The sequence below is a fragment of the Nomascus leucogenys genome, chromosome 11 (genome assembly GCF_006542625.1).
Source record: "Nomascus leucogenys isolate Asia chromosome 11, Asia_NLE_v1, whole genome shotgun sequence".
Classification (NCBI taxonomy): Eukaryota; Metazoa; Chordata; class Mammalia; order Primates; family Hylobatidae; genus Nomascus; species Nomascus leucogenys.
The window spans coordinates 38293664-38301470 of record NC_044391.1 but is presented as its reverse complement, the minus strand read 5'-3'; the positions used below and the strand labels follow the sequence as shown (position 1 = coordinate 38301470).

The following is a 7807-nucleotide window of genomic DNA, read 5'->3' as shown; positions in this document are numbered from 1 at the left end:
AAAAGAGGTTTCAAACTGAAAAGTGTGATTGCTAACTTTTTTACTGTAATGGGAACAATAAAGAATAAACTGACTACTACAACGATCAAATCGGTTAAAAAAAAAACAATGAGAAATTCAGGCCTTTGTGGAGGCAGGCTAAAGAGATGCGAATTTTAAAGGACACATAGATAATAATGTCAGATTTCCAATACAGATGGTTTTACTATGGTTTGACTTACAATTTTAACTTTATAATGGTGCAAAAGCCATATGCATTTAGTGGAAATCCTACTTTAAATTTTGAATTTTGATCTTTTTCCAGGCTAGTGATACGTAGTAGCAGACTCTCTTGTGCTGGGCAGAGGCAGCGAGCCCCAGCTCCCAGTCTGCCATGCGATCTGGAGGGTAAACCAATACTCTGCAGTGCCGTGTGTTGCCAGCTGATTTTACCCAGTTGAAGGCTAATGTAAGCGTTCTGAGCACACTTAAGGTAGGCTAGGCTAAGCTACAATGTTCAGTAGTTTAGGTACATTAAATGCATTTTCAATTTGCAGTATCTTCAACTTATAATGTGTTTATCAAGATGTAACTCCACCATAAGTTGAGGAACGTCTCAAATCTGGAAAACAAGTTTTCCAGAAATAAAGAGTTGATCATAATGAAAATCAATAACCAGCTAGATGATAAGAAGAAACATTTCTAGAAACTAAACACAGCCTTGGTGTTTATAATTAAACACATTTATTGAGTCTTGGGCAAAATTAAGAAGTAGCAATTTATATTTTATAATATCTTGATGAAATTTTTTAACCAAAACACTTCCATTTTAGTCTTCAAATAAACTCTTTTCTTTTTTTTCCAAGATAATCATGATTAACTTACAAAAATGGGTATACATCTTCAAAACATTTCCCTTAATAGGAAACTTAGCTTTATAGGATCTAAACACTAAAAGGCGAAAAAAAAATCTATTTTCTTTTCATTACAAGACAAAACACAATCCAGCATAAGTCAAGGAAACACATTCATACCTCAGGTCCTCCTCCTCCATGAACCAACATTATTATATTATTTCCATTTAGCGAAATCTGATCTAATTTAGTATTCTTTCTTCTGGTGGGATTTCAAACTCAGTGATATCTTACAGTACCATATTGACAAAGTTATCAAATCCCAGAAGAGTATCAACAATTTCCTTATCACTCTTCATCACAATGAGAATTTTTGATTCTTAGATTTGTCTACAAGCTCTAGCAGTAGCAGCTGTAAGGAGCTGATACTCGTATTAGCCGCCATAACTGTGATGGAAATGGCCTTGATTAACATTTTTTTTTTTTTTTTTTTGGAGACAGAGTCTTGCTCTGTTGCCCAGGTTGGAGTGCAGTGGTGCCATCTTGGTTCACCACAACCTCCGTCTCCCAGGTTCTAACGATTCTCCTGCCTCAGCCTCCTGAGTAGCTGGGATTACAGGTGTGCAACACCGCCCAGCTAATTTTTGTATTTTTAATAGAGACTGGGTTTTGTCATGCTGGCCAGGCTAGTCTCAAACTCCTGACCTCAGGTGATTCGCCCGCCTCAGCCTCCCAAAGTGCTGGGATTACAGGTGTGAGCCCACGACGCCCGGCTTTGATTCACATTTTTAATTTTAAGAACAAGCAAATAATTCTATAAGCTTCTAGACAAAAAAAAAAAAAAAATAGGTCGCACAATAACGACAGATGGTCCTCAAACCTTTCTTCCATAACAAATAGAGGATGGTGTACACTAAACAGGCAGAACCCTCAACAGCTATATCTAAAATGTACTGAACTATGAATAATCCAACATTCAAGCAAGCTCTCGTTCCCATGAGATGAACAAAAAGGCATTTTGGACTTACAAAGATTAATTAATATCACCAATGTACCCTTCTTCTAAAATTATACACACACACGCAAATTTTACCCAGCCTATTAGTAAAGCAAAATAAATAATGATAAAGATAGGACATAAAAGAAATTTCAATCAAAAATGAAACTAAATGTCAAAAAAGGTTAAATATTTAATTATGAAATAAGCAAATGCTAAATAATGTTATCAATTAAGACGCTGCCTGATAGCTAAAAGTAACAAAAATTCAGCTGGCTTAAACAACAGGAAGAAAATTTTTTTCTTAGAAAAAGCCCTGAGATATGACAGTTTCAGGCTGGAGGCTGGTTAAAATGGTGATTCTCATATGTAGACACACACACACAGGCACACACACACACACACACACACAGATTCTCTCCATCTTTCTCTCAGGCTCTTTAAGGTACATCAACATTGTTCTTCCTAATCATCCTCATGAATCTAAGGTGGCTGTCAGAGTTCAATACATTGCATCCAGATATGACTGTATCAGTGGAAAAGGGAGCCATTTTCTTTACATTTATTGATTTTATTTTATTTTTTTTTTTGCCTGCGACGGAGTCTCGCTGTCGCCCAGGCTGGAGTGCAGTGGCGCCATCTCGGCTCACTGCAGGCTCCGCCCCCCGGGGTTCATGCCATTCTCCTGCCTCAGCCTCCCGAGTAGCTGGGACTATAGGCGCCCGCCACCTCGCCCGGCTAATTTTTTGTATTTTTAGTAGAGACGGGGTTTCACTGTGTTAGCCAGGATGGTCTCGATCTCCTGACCTCGTGATCCACCCGCCTCGGCCTCCCAAAGTGCTGGGATTACAGGCGTGAGCCACCGCGCCCAGCCACATTTATTGATTTTTATTAATGAGACGAAACTTTCCTTAGATTTCCCCTATTTCATCAGCAAGAATTATATCACATGTTTATGCCTAAACCAACAGTGATTTAGAAAGGGGACCACCATGATTGGGTAAAAATGTCATCACTAATGACATTTTGGGATGGATAATTCTTTGTTGGAGGGAACTATTCTGTACATTGTTTAAAATCCTCCTTGCCCTCTACCCACTAGATACCTATAGCACCCTCCCCAATTGCAACAGTCAAAAATGTCTCCAGATATTGCCAAATGTCCCCTGGTTAAGAACCACTGGAATACACTAATCAATGTAGCCCCGGAGTCTGGCTTTGGGGCCCATCTTAAATATAAAACAGCACAGTAGAAAGGGAAAAGCTGAACCAAATCAGCATGCTTCAGAAAAGAGAGTTATGTGAAAGAAAAATAGTCTTAAGTAAACAACCAACAATATCTTGTATGGTAATTCTTTAAAAGCAATATATAGCAATGGTAAAAATATAAACCTAAAATTCTGTATTAATCAACTAAGAGGGATTGGGTGTAGTGGCTCACACCTGTAATCTCAGCACGTTGGGAGGCTGGGCAACTTAGTGAGACCCTGTCTCTACAAAAAAACACAAAAATTAGCTGGGTATGGGTGGCACGTGCTTGTGGTCCCAGCTATTCTGGAGGCTGTGGTGGGAGGATCACTTGAGCCCAGAAGGTAGAGGCTGCAGTGAGCTGTGATCATGCCACTGCACTCGAAGTTGGGAAACAGAGTGAGGCCCTGTCTCAAAAAATAAATAAATAAATAAAATCAATCAAGAGGGAAACGAATGAGTTTTAGCAGGACTGAGGACTGTTAGTGTATGGTTTAATCATCAAGGCCAGAAAATATCAATTTTTACTTATAAGAATATACAATTTAGTTGACTTTTAGAAATACATCTTTGAAAACTAATTTTCACTGTAGATTTTATATACAATATTTAGCCCTTAAGAAGAAGATCAACTAGAGGAGCTATATTCTCTTTCAGGAGATAATCTTCTATTAGAATTTTTGAAGCTATCAAAATAAAATGATTCCCTATGGAAAGATTCATAGCTTCCCTAGAAACATACTTTATTCTATGGCTTGGTGCTTTTACATCTGCAGCTTATGAATATATTTATTTTTTCATGTTAAAACATAACTTTTAAAACTTGGATCACATTATAACACCTTATTTGCCAACTTAAAAAGGTTCTTTATCCTCTAATCTCATGGTAAGACCACATCCATATTCTCCAGCCTGTTGTATGGAGCCAAATGCCCCACACATCACTCAAGAGCCCTACCACTCTTTCCTCCCCAAACCCATTATCGTCTCCCTCCTTTCCCTGCTTCTGTTACTCTCTGGCTCCGCTTTCTTCTTCCCATCTTCTGTATCTATCCTTCATCTACTTGAGAACTATTTGGGGATCTCACTTCAGATTTACCATAGCTGCCTCCGAGCTACACACAATCCATTTTAATTTTATTCACGTCTTCCAAAACAGGCCCTCCCTGACCTGGGCTGAGGAAACCGGCCAGGCTAAGTCCCTGATCTCCACCACGGGAGGAAAAAAGGCTATGCCTGTTTAAAATATAAGAGTATTTTTATGGGAAAAAGTACAAAGTTTATCATGACAAGCTACAGGTAAGAGCCTGATTGAAGGACTTGAATCTCTAATCCAAAAGCTACAGGCACAATTCTACTTAATCTTATTTAGCTCACAGGGCAAATACCAAGGAGAAAATCTCATTTATATTTATATTGTAAAAATACCACAGGTTTATCAAGTGTTTAGATGTACTACCCTGCAAGTTCAGAGACTTTATGCTTAATGGAAATAAAACATTATTGTTTTGCAATAGGAAGTGTAACTAATTTTGACAGAGCAAGAACCTGTAGATTACAGACATTGATTATGAGAGGCTTATAAAAACACTATGCATTTAAATGTTTGGTATAAAATTACATGGCTCAATAATGAATTCTGGAGCTATCTATTCCTTTAATCCAAAGAGTCTTTTTTCTCCAAACCCAATATAACTATTTGCCTCTACAGGATTTAGAAAATAGTGATACACAAATGCTCTCTGCAAGACATTATTCTCTTTCAATTACAGAATAGTTTCACAAATACCTGTCCTAATATGGTACAATCTTCAATATTATTACATAAAAAAGAGGTTCAGAAGTATTCCTTGAATGACACCATTTGTGTTAAGATACAAACATAAATAGGTAGCTATAGAAAGAGATAAACAGATTATTGATAGATGATAAACGGATAGAGACATGCTTTAACAGAGAGAAAGTATTTCTGGAAGAAGGCTCAGAAAGTAATCGTTATTGCCTCAAGAAGACCCATAGACTGGGCAAGAGGAATACCTACTTTCCACTGTCAGCCTTTTAAAATGTATATATATTTTCTTAGTAAGAGACTGATAAACTGAAATACAGACAAACAGATGGACACACACACACACACACACACACACACACACACACACAAAGTGAATAGGTAATCCTAATCCTATATTTAACTAATATTTATGTGACCAATTAAACTTGTAAAAATATAGAACAATGCCCCCAAAAGAATCAACTCCAAGAGCAAAATAGCTTGATTTATTATTAAAAGAGTATATAATTAAACGCACTTATATTCTGTTCCTGAATAGAATGAAATAGAGAGGCCCTGCAATTTTGCAGCTTGGAAATTTAATGAAACATTTAAAATAATTATAAGGCAAGATGACTTATTTTACTTGTTTCATCTTGTAAAATTTTCTGTTGAAGAAGGTACTCTAAGCAGAGGCTAAAAGACAATATTTGAGATAATATTTCAGTGAGATTAAAATTAGAATTAAAACTGTCCTCCAGTGAACTGAACTTTCTCAAATTACCAGGTAACCCATCAGTTATAGAAAAATTATTTTCTTAATTAAAAATAGGATGTAATATGAGCTACAGGAAGAGTCAATTGAAGCTGTTGACAATTCCAAATCCATTAACCGTAAAATTGACTTTGAAGATTATTGCAGGCAATTTTACGAAAAAATAAATATGAGGTCACATTGAAAAAAGAAAGACAGTTAATGCCAGAAAAATACCAGCCACCTGGTATCAGATAGGTACAGTTAAGAAAATGATTAACATAAATATATACAAAGAATAATTTGTATAATTTGCCATCATGTACATGAATATACTTTAAATAATTTTACTTCCAAGAATAATCTTTCATAGAACTATTTGTGATCTATTACACAATAAAACCAATTTTGGCTGACAAATATACATTTCAAAATATTATTTTAAGATGCTATAATTCCAATGGCTTTATTACCTCCTTTTACTTTCAAAATTGTCCCGGATTAGAGGACACATTGCATTATTACCCTAGTAGGAGAGACCCAAAGACACTGATCAGCTCAGACATGACAAGATCTAGTTTCACTACCCTACAGGTACTCGACTTCCTCTTTCTCACTCTTATCTTATAATTTATTTAAATGAATATTATGTGAGAAGTTTAACAGGGATGCAGAATATTTTGAGATTTTTCCATAACCACTCTCAGTCAACAGGAAGTTGAAAGCATTCCCAGACTTTTCACTAACAGAGAAATGTAAGGCTTATTGCCCAGCCATTTCTTTGCTTTGCAAAGGCTGGTTGGATTTAAAATTAAAATTGTATGTCAAGTTTCATAACCTTCAGCAAGAAGGATTCCATTTGAATAGCATGTTCCAGGGAAGGGTCCCTTTGAGAATCCTATGTAAGGAAGAAAGCACAGTTAGACAAGTACACAAATCAGCAGTACGGTTAAAGAATACACAGCCTAGCTACATGAAGTTTCTTTCTGGACAATGGAGAGTTTAATTAGGAAAACAGTAAAATTTTCTATATCAAATGAGAAAATCCATATAGCCATCTTTATAGAACAAAATCCAACATTCCTGATCTTAAGAGATGTAGTTTAAGAATAATGGTTACCTTCTTAACATGGTCAACTCAGCCAAATCCAGCACTACATCTAAAGTTAAAATATTAGAAGCACACCCCCTTTAACATCAGGAGCAAGACAATCATCACTCCCATTCATGCACAGTATATTTGTTAATATATTCAGAGCAATTAGACCCTTCCCCACAAAAAAAGAAACAAAAAAAGAGTGAGAGAAGGGAGGGATGGAGGGATGGAGGGAGGAAGAAAGGAAGGGAGGAAGAGAGGGAGGGAGGAAGGGAGAGAGGGAAGAAGGGAGGGAGGGAGGGAGGAGGGAGGGAGGGAGAGGGAGGGAGGGAGGGAGGGAGGGAGGAAGAAAGGAAGGAAAGGAAGGAAAGGAAGGAAGGAAGGAAGGAAGGAATTCATAAACAATACCCTGGATTAAGGTTCAACAAACATTTTCTGTAAACATTTACTAAAGATAGTAAATATTTTAGGTTTTGCAGATCATACAGTCCCTGTCACAAGCACAGTTGACCCTTAAACAACATAGATTTGAATTGTGTGGGTTCACTTAGCAGAGGATTTTTTTTTAATAAATATATTCCTTCACATGGGCAAGTTCTGCATCCACAACCAAAAGTGGATCAAAAATACTGTGTTCACGGGATGCCAAACCTGCATATGTGGAGGACCAACTTTTCATATCTGTGTGTTACATGGGGCCAGATATGGGACTTTGAGTGTGCACAGATTTTGGTATCCACTGTCCTGGACTGTACCGGACTTTGCTGTTGCAGTGCAAAAGTAGCCATAGACACTAGTAAGCAAATGCACATGGCTGCATGCCATCCGCCACATCTCTCTCTACTTATGGACACTGAAATTGAATTTCATATAACTTTTACATATCACAAAATATGATTCTTTTGGTTTTTTTTCCCCAACCATTTAAAAATGTCAAAATCGTTCCTGTTTGCTGGGCTGTACAAAAAACAGGTATACCAAATTTGATGACACCCTGCCCTACGTTATTTTAACAGTAATTAAATAATTACTCTCAATTAATTAAACAGTATCTATTGATAAATTTAAACTTATCTAATTGCCTATTTTTCTAATTTTTTTGCGCAGT

The 7807-nt window shown here is 36.7% G+C and overlaps 1 pseudogene; it reads right to left on the bottom strand.

Moving 5' to 3' along the window:
- Window positions 1-1007: 1007 nt before the first annotated feature.
- On the bottom strand, window positions 1008-1278 carry LOC100604138 (annotated as a pseudogene).
- Between the last annotated feature and the right edge of the window lie 6529 nt (window positions 1279-7807).